The following is a 9,943-nucleotide window of genomic DNA, read 5'->3' on the forward strand; positions in this document are numbered from 1 at the left end:
GTACTCAGTCCTGTGCCAAGCTTCACGATAGGAAGTTCTCTTGTAAATTTTGATATATTTTGTTGCATTATATTGTTACACACTGTTCAGGCAAACAGCCAACATCTTGAGCCTTCCTGCAGCATTTCTATCAGGAGGAGACTCATGTAGGAATTAGGTGGATCTTTGGTATAAGCCTGTTTATTCAAAAAACAGTTTCCTTGAACATACTAGAGGAAAAAAGAAGAGTGGCATCACTTTCCTGGCTTACAAATTCTTTTTTCACTTTTGTAAAATAGGTCTGACAGAAGCTCATGGCTGCTCTTCAAGTTTTCTGATAAGAAAACACACTTAATCCCCATTTCTATACTTGGACAAATCTCCCGAGGCACATGATTAACACCTTGCTCAGATCCTGCCACGTTTACCACCTCCTACTGTTCCAGCTCTCACAACACACATGAATGTTTCATTGTTCCTGCTCAGACCTCACTTATTGACTGTACCCAGGCCCATGACTGAGCACAGTCACAAACATTTGTCAGAGTAAGAGTATTATCAGAACACCTCCAAAGAAAATGGTCATACTTCCCCCCTTTCCCCCCACCATCTCTCCTCCACATCTTCCTTTAGCCATACAAATGGGGACAAAAAGTCTCCTGTTTTTCATTTTCTGCATGAATCAGTCAGAATGAGAGCACTACTGTGAGGAGGCTTGGACAAAGAAGCAAGGTTTGCATTCAGCTTTAAATGAAGGGAGATTAGGGAGGTTTGGTTTTTCTCCATAACATTTTTTTTTAGCAGACTTGGGGTGGTCACCAAGGCATAAGTGCTGCAAGTCTACTTTATTCCCACTCATGTTCATGTTTAAAATGTATTTAGAAGTCATTATTATTCTCAAGAATGTCTTGTCACCGGAAATACATCAGCGAGTCATGCACTGGCTAAATATAACACCTTACATCAGGTTCTGGAAGCAGTACAAAGTCGGGATATTTAGAATGAGGTATCCTTTGTCATGCAGCAGTCCTTTTCATTTTGCTGGGAGTTTAGTCTGAGCGGACACCACAGAGCATAATGAGGATTATAAAACTGGGGGGGCTCACTGAAGAAGCTGTCGGCCACAACAAAATCTGATTATGGGCTTTATCCCTGACACTTCTGATTTACCAGAGAAGAGGGAAAATTACAAGAGACAACATTCTGTTTTTCACACCTGAGTACAGATAAAGCTTGAGGCATTATAATATTCTTTGATATGTGTGCCTATTTTATATTGCAAATGTGATTTTTCGTGCTACTTTGATATCATTTACCATCATAGCACCCCTTGCTTTCAGCTCTTCCCCTTCTGCCAGTACCGCATAGGGAAGCTTTGGAGCCACAGCGTTCATTTTCCTCACTGAGCTCACTAACAGCATTATCCCTGGTCTCAAAAAGAAAAAAACAAACAAACAGACAAAAAAACTAAAAAAAAAAGTTAAAACCAAAACCAACCAAACAAGCACACAAAAGAACCAATCCAGTCTGGTTTACAACAGAATAAGTCAAAGAATGTAATACGGCAAAAATAGGTTAGCCATCCCAATTGGTATACTGACACTGAACATTAATATTGTCATTGTAATTTTCTCTACTAATTTATGTTACCTATTTTTTTTTCCTGTTATGTGGAGAAGACATCCCTAGTTAGAGTCAAATACAGTTTTCTTAATGATTTGCCTTCATACATTAAAGGCTAAATTCATACACAAAAGTAAGCCCAAAGTTAAGCATCAGCTCCTAGATAGCTAAAAATACATCCTTACTTGTTTTGATTATTTTATGCATTTGCTTAAAATGAAAAGCTCTTGGGAAGATCATACATTTACAGAGCTGCCTGAGAGAATTTATAGCTTGTCAGCTGCATAAAGATATCATCTTCCAAAGTATTTTTGGGTGACACGATAACAACATTCAATAAGATGTTAAACAGTAATCTTGTGCCTGTATTCACTTTGTGATATTGCTTAGAAGTTTATTCCTCTTGAAATGAAAGAAAGTACGTACAACGTTGTAACACAGTGAGCTACACATCCTTTTTAATAATTCTGGAGCAAACTGTGCCCTGCTAGTCCTGTGGGAATAAGGAGAAGCATTGCACAGTGCATCCATTGCCACACAGACCCTGCAAGCTAGGATTGAATTCCAAGAGGCACACCCCAGGGAGGCACTTAAAGCCATTATAAAATATCATAACCTTGCTGCCTGCACAGCCTTCCATGCAGCACAAGGAAAGCCTACCATATCACCATCTTGGTTTTTAAATAATATGCAGTTGAAAGTATATCATATCAAGCTGAAACTGTTGCAGGCCTCTCTGTAACTATAGTGCTGCAACCCATGCTCCCTTAAAAAAGGAAGTTTGAAGGGAGTGCTAATGGAGAAAACCTCTAGTTTGTTCAGGAGATCACACACGTGGGGCTTCCTTGCTGCACAACTATTCTTGCTGTTGGCCATCCTACATGTTTAGGAATTTTGAATGCATGCTAGGGAAAGCTACTGCCATAGCAATGAAAAACAGTCAACCTCTCTGTGACCCCATAACATTCTATTTGGGGACCAATTTTGAAGAAATGGACTGCAATAGTTGCATCAAACATGTCTGTCCCTTTAATCCTAAATCTAGACGATTTCCACAACCAATAAATTTCATCTGTGAGCTTCTAATAAACAACCCTTGTACTACAATGGGAAGGCCCTGGGATGTGATCTGTCCTGATAATTAAACAAAGCAGCATCTTCCCCTGCTGCACATCAGAGCAACAGGAAAACCAATTTTTAGAAAGGAACTAGAATTCACATGGAAAATCCAACTAATTAACCTTATCAAAACTCTCATCACTGGCTGTAGAGTTCCTGTGGGGCTGCATCCAAAGTAATTTTTGTTTATTGAGAATAAATATTTTACTGGACTTAAGAAAAAGGAAATAACTTGATTTTAACTACTACAACTGCCACCTCTCCTCATTTCCAATTTCATTTTGACTATTTTGTACCCCTTTGCAACGGCTACTCCATCAGAATCAACCTAGATAATTGCACACTGTTTTTCAAGGTGGCAGGCCATAGTTTTTCTTTTTAGCTAGGAAGACCATTAAGAAACTGCCTTAACTAATGATCACTTGAACCTTTTCCTATTTTTAACTGCTATTTACAATAAACTGCTTCTTTTCTCTCAATATTATCGTTGCCTTCTGGATTGCTGCCTAGCAGTTAGACGTTAAGAAAGCAAAAGGGTATCTGGCATTGCTAGCAAGGAGAAAGTACCCCCTGGGACTGAAAACAGGGCTGCTGCATCTGCTGAGCTCTAATGGAAATGAATTTAATTTAGTTAGAGGATAGGCATTGGGGCTTTTTAGTGCCAGAGGCCTTCTAAAGTGTGTATGTGTTTATAATAAATCCTCAAAAACTATTTTAAATTTCATTCATCTTCGTAGCTTTCTGATTTTGTATCTTTGTTATAGCCTGGTGCTTAGTGAAGCCATAACACAGTCCTTTCACCGTGCGAATTTCTTTTCAGTGTAGCTCATTTGGAACAATCAGACTAGCAGCACTGTGAGAAAGTGAGTGTCAGAGGTGGAAACCTGCTTTTGTCAGTAGTACTAAATATGTTGCCTGAAAAGCCTAAGCTTGCAAGTGTCAAACCTGTAACAGTATTTAAGATACTATATCCAAAACCTGCCTACCCCAGAGAAGATGATAAAATGATTTTCTCATAACATAGAATGGAGGTAAATCTCTACAGAGTCCTTCAATATAAATTAAGCATGGATGTTATAAAATGCAACCTCTCATGCTGATGGAGGTAGAAAAAGCAAGCAAAAAGTGAATCTCAGCCCTAAAATTCTTGGTGTGAGTGAAACACTTTTCAAACCCAATCACAGTTTATTATTTTCTTACTTTGAGTTTTGAACTGCAGTTGCAATGACACTGAAATGCATTGTGATGCAGCATAAAAGCGTTAAAAAAAAACTACACCATACAACTAACTCGAGCCAGTAGCCCTCAGAAATGATGATTTCTTTGTCTTTTCAGTTGCCATATGCTTTTTTTTTTCCCTGTCTGTGTGTTGCAGAAAAAATTAGATCAGACCAAGTGCTGTAACTATGCACTATTACCCCTACAGACAGGTTTCAGGGAAAATGTAAAAATCTCTTTTGAAGATTGGACAGACATTATTTCTTACATCAGAAGGATTATATTAACTACAACAAATTCTGAGTAGTGTAGGCATTATACTTTGTTAGTAATCTATGAAGACTCATTTGGGCAGAACTAATCTGGGAATACCCTTTCTAATACATCCCCTTTCTAAGTGCTGTAAATTAGCAAGAATTTTGTGTTTCTATCCCCAAGAGCAGATTCTATGTGTCCTGGGGGAGGGTGGAATTACTGTTCCACTTCCCAAGTACTATTTGTGTGTTCATGAAAAGAAGACATTTGTTCCACTGCCTTACCAGCACCCACAAGAGGACTTGGAAAAATCCACTCCTCATGGCTGTAATTGACGGAGCAAAACAACTGCCATGAACAACAACAATAACCATGGCTCTAGAATACTGCTGATCTGCTTAGCCTTTTGATGTCACATCTGGGACAGCATACAGGGAAAAGTTGCCTATAAGCAAGTCCCATGAGCAAGGTGTAGATACCTAGCTCAGATGCAGGTGGCTCAGTTTCTGTGGTGTAAGACTGAATTTAAATCTTTGACTTCTACAAGTGGCAACTGAGCACCTCTTCAGGCTACAAGATGCTAAAGTGTATTAGGCAAAAACATGTCAATTAGATTTTCAGACATCTTGCTCATACTTTCCTAATCTTATTTGATCATAGATCCCATTACATAGCCTTCATAGAGTCAAGACCTGTTTCATATCAGGCTAACTTGCACAGGTAATTCTTGTATTAAATGTACCCATATCTGTCAAAATTGTATACCAGGGTTTCCGTGTGTTAGTTTTTGAATGTACATACAATTGGAAGGAGATTTCCTGCCCTGTAGAGCTTATATAATAAGATGAGAGAGAAAGGAAAACACAGCTGAAAGAAATTGGCAAGAGAAGAAAAGCCAGCAATATAGGAAGTACTTACAGTATACTGACATCCTGATATTTATCCTGTTTTATAGGTGTGGGGAAAAGAATTTTACTGGGATTTAAAGGAAAACAGTTTCACAGATGTGCAAAAGCTATTTTGAAGCATGAAAATCAAAACTGAAAATGGGGTTTAATCATTCAGTACCAGAGGTACCATTAAACCCATTCACAGCCTTTCCTTATGAAGGAGGATGGCTTGTTTGTTTGATGCAATATGCGGAACTGTACCATCTCAGAAATGGATGGTATTTCCAAAGTCATTGTCTAGGAAAAAAAAAAACCCACAACTTTTTATCAAGACAGACAGCAGCAGAGAGAAGTACCAGAATAGATTTGTTTACCGAGAGGGACGTACAATCTTAAAAATACATTTTTTTTCCTGGCTGACATACTATAATTGTTAAGAAGAAGTGAGCTACAGTTTTGACAGTCAACCCTCACAGTGTGGTTTTGGAAAGCATTTTGCATTCACCAGCTGTAAGTTTAAACAGAAGAATCCCCTGGCATCATCACTGGCTTACACGCAGATTCGTTTATACACACTTCATTTTTCATGAGGTGCCTGCATCAGTCATATATTACTTCTCAGAGAAACCTTGCTGATTTTTCGTCACTGTTTTTTAGTAAGACAAGTCTTCTACCATTTTCTTTTTGCTATATCATAACCCAGGACACAATAGAGCAGCTGCTGCCTTTCGTTGTATTCCTCTCCTGGCTGTAGAGAGTAATTACCATGCTTGGTGTGTATAAGACCTTCTTTAGGAGAGATCCATTTTAATCCAGAAGATCTGTCTGGTCTGTAAAAAAGTCAAGGCTATTTCTTTGGTCACATCTCTCTGCATTAGGTCTTCTGTGCTTACTGAAAGTATAGGCTGACTTTCATCTTCTTTAGAAGTAGATCTTTGTTTGCTTATGCATCTGCATAAACAATTACATCTAACTTACGCAGGACTGATTCCAGCTTATAAAATACCTTGAAAATTCCACAGTATTAGGATTGTGTGAGTAGCAGAAAATATTTGTATCCCATTTGTGCCATGGGAAGGTGGGAACAGCCCTTTACTTATCTCTATAGCAGACATGCAGAAATATTTGAGGGCCACGCACGAACAGCTGAGCTGTAGCCAATAGATCTCTTGGGCTAACTGATATGCTGCTTTGAAGAACTACAGGTCTTTCTGTCCCTCTGATGATGTGCAGTGGTGAACAAAAAGCATGCATTCTACTTCCAGTTCCATGGAGAGAATGGAAAAAGCTGTCATAATTCTTCTGTAAATATATAGTAACGTTATGAACTACAATTCATTGCAATCTCCCATCAGCTTCAATAGTTGGTGCAGAAGAGATAAAAGTGTTTGGTTGTTTGCTTTACTGTTTTCATCAGCAGTTTTAGGTATTAATCCCACCTGGTCTCCATCAATACAAATGTAATTGGTCAGGTACCAGGTCTTGAAGAAGCTCCCCAGGTACGTGCTGATGATTCTCAGGAAAAGCTCTAGGTGTATTATGTTCCTCTACCGAAACAGAGGCAAAAGATTTGCTTGAAAACTTTCGCAGTTTCAGAATTTCTAGCAAAAGCTGTGTTAGAATCTGTGTGGCTTCAGCGATTTGAGCCTAACGAGCAGACTAATTGCTCAAGTCTTTGAATCTCTCAGCTGGAAAGAGATTGCTACCTGTAATTTAATTTATTAATTGTGCACATACCTTTGATTCTCTGTAGGAATTAAATAAAGGATAAGAAGTGGAATAACATCTCTTAAAGCCACACATTTAAGTGGCTATGAATTAACTTCCTTGGTTACTGCATAATTCATCATATTTTCCTTCTCTTATCTTCCATACTACTGAAGAAGCTGACTAGATAAAAGAGCAACAAAGAACTTGTGAAGAAAGTGTAAGGACCACTTGACACATATCTGGATACATGCAGCAGGAAATTAAAATTGTTTTCACATCTTGGTTTTTACCTTACTAATCTTTTTATAGAGGTCTCTCAGGCAACTTCCAGTTTAGGAATGAGTACATGAATCTGTACGGTGAGAAAGAATCTTCTAAGCTTGATTGAGACACCATACAGAGAACTATATATGCTCCTCTATATGATAAGACTTCACATTGTTGCAAATATGTATTAGTTTCATCACTTAAGAAATGAAGAACATAGTAGCATCTGCACCCCCTGCCCAAAGCGTAATTCAAAAAGGAAAATAACATTCTTTTTAAAAACACAATTGAAGAACTCACAAATGATGAAATAACAAGGTTTTGGACTTCATATAACCTGAACATGGTTTCCTTTCCAGAGACCATAATCTAATTTCATCCACAGCAAGCTCTGAAATAATTTCATTACTAGAGGGGTAAAATATACTACACATCTGTAAATTAATCATGAGAGATAGAGAGAATGTTTTCATGTGGCTCACACAGGAATATGGGGTTGTGATAAATTTAATCACTTCCCACTCTATCGAATAGTGCTCTCCAGTTTAACATATCTGGCTACACAGCACTTACAGCCCCTACAAGCAGAGCAGCTCACAATACAAATTAGTAATTTCTTGGGTAACAGCTCAGTGATATTACAAAGTCTGTCATACTATCAAATTCTTCCCCCGCACAACAGCCATAATGTAAATCTTCAAATGTAAGTCAGCATTTAATCATCAAAAAAAACAAAAGGGAATGTGGAGTCACTGTCCATCAAGACAGATTTTTTTGAACATTACCTTGCTTGTTACTGTCTTATTTTTAGCTCACTGTATTGATTTGTTATAACATTCATCCTCCTCACTCTGTGTCATCAATCTAGTCACACAGTGATCATTCTCATATTCTGAAACTAATGTATCACTACTTCTGCACGTAGTGCATTTATGGTTTTATTAAGTACATTTTCAGTACGAAAAGAGTAATTACCTAAAAAAAAAAAAGCCATCACAGAAATGCCATAAACACACCACCACTGAAAAGAATACATTAGCATAAAGTGCTTCTTTAGAAATATACTCAATATATTTTGTTCATATCACCAACTGCAGACACCTGTAAGATTTGATACGTACAGGGCAGAAATAATAGAATCTATGAAAATACCTGACTTATTTACATACCACACATCTGCAGCTCATTGGAGAGACACCTTAAGGCCCAGGATTTACTTAGGTTTATTCTTCAGGAATTCTCAAAAGTCTTAGGTGGACCTTCAAGTACTGTGAGAATATCTTTGATTTACTCTGAAATGCATGCATCAGCTGCACTCCGATTGCTGCTAAATGTTTTCCACCATTCTTTCCCTACTGGCATTACGCTCCCTTTGCAGAAACTGAGCTTCACGCAGCCTGTAAACTTCTCTTGACCCATGCAAGAGGCCAGAAGGACTGCACATATAGTCTATTTTAATTTCTTTACAGTCAGCTTGTGAAAAAGGTCACTATGCAGAGCATGGGTGTGTCAAAACCCATTGACACAGATAGCAACATAACGTAGGTGCACAGGCGTGAAGTTTGTGCAGGAAGTTGCAATTCCATGTTATGTATCAGACAGAGGTCACATCACAGAAGGCCCTGTGATCAGCTTGATTGATCCTAGGAACTGAACTGGTTTAAAGATAGGGAAACCTGTCTACTTTGGTCATCCACTTCACCTTCAAGAGCAACATCATGCAATAAAAGTGATACTCGGAGCATCAGATCACTCTTGGGGCTACGGCCCCATTGCCTATGCTGCACTGCTTTAACTTAGATTCTCACCCAAGTCTCAACCATAGCTCTGTCCACCCCCTTACTGTCTAGTCTGAATAGATCCCACAGTATATACACATTTTGCCTTTAGAACATTAACAATTGTATTTGAACTGAGAACTCTTTTCATTAGCATACATCCCAAGGAATATCAGTAAAGTTGTAAGATGCTAATAGATAGTTTACAACTTTACATAGAGTAACATAACGTACTGTCATTAGCTTGTGTAACAGAATACATTTCTCAAATGCACATGTATGAAATTTTGACAAGGTATCTTGAATTAACTGTTTTTTCTAGTATATGCAGAAATAAAAGCCTAAGTGAAATTTCCCAAACCACGTTTTGTTTGGTTTGATAGACCTGCCTGTATTTCTCATTTGGAGAACAGCAGAATATGCTGTGCTTTTTCTAGCATACACATTTGTTACTATTTCCTCTTGAACTACCCTACTCAGAAGGGAGTTTCCCAAAGGAAGGCCTTCCAAATAGTTCTCCACGTCAACTTGTGACCCTGAAGCAAGCTAGCTGACATGCCAGTGTCTTACAGGGGTGACATATCTATTCCCCTGATACATGAGCACCTTGAACCCGATGTTATGTAGTATGAATTGCAGGGATGAATTCACCAAGATGCAATACAGCTGATTTAGTAGGATTACATAGGGTTGCATTTGGTTTGTGGAACTCAGTAACATTTTCATCTCTATTTTGAAAGCATACTGCAGAAAAGCAAGAAATCCCTAGACTGCCTGAGTAGATCAGTTTCTATTTTTCCCTATTGCTACTTCTCTGACAGCTATTAGTCTTAGAAATGGAGAAATTGCAGCATGCTGGGTAGATATTATATCTATGGAAAGTGTCATTGTGCCCTGTTTCTTGCACTCATTTTTAATGCTACTGCTATCTTTATCAATATAACTTCTGAATACCTGCTACTTCTTGACTTTTTCCTGTTTCCACCACTGTATTAACTGCATTTTAAAACAGCAACATTTAGCCTGCCAACTACTTAGTTCCTATTTCAAGGTGTTACCCCAACCTAATTTAAAAAAATATTAAGTTGAGAATTCTCCTCTTCG

The sequence above is a fragment of the Cyrtonyx montezumae genome, unplaced genomic scaffold (genome assembly GCF_038088225.1).
Source record: "Cyrtonyx montezumae isolate F1298 unplaced genomic scaffold, pur_monq_1.0 scaffold_17, whole genome shotgun sequence".
In the NCBI taxonomy this organism is placed as follows: domain Eukaryota; kingdom Metazoa; phylum Chordata; class Aves; order Galliformes; family Odontophoridae; genus Cyrtonyx; species Cyrtonyx montezumae.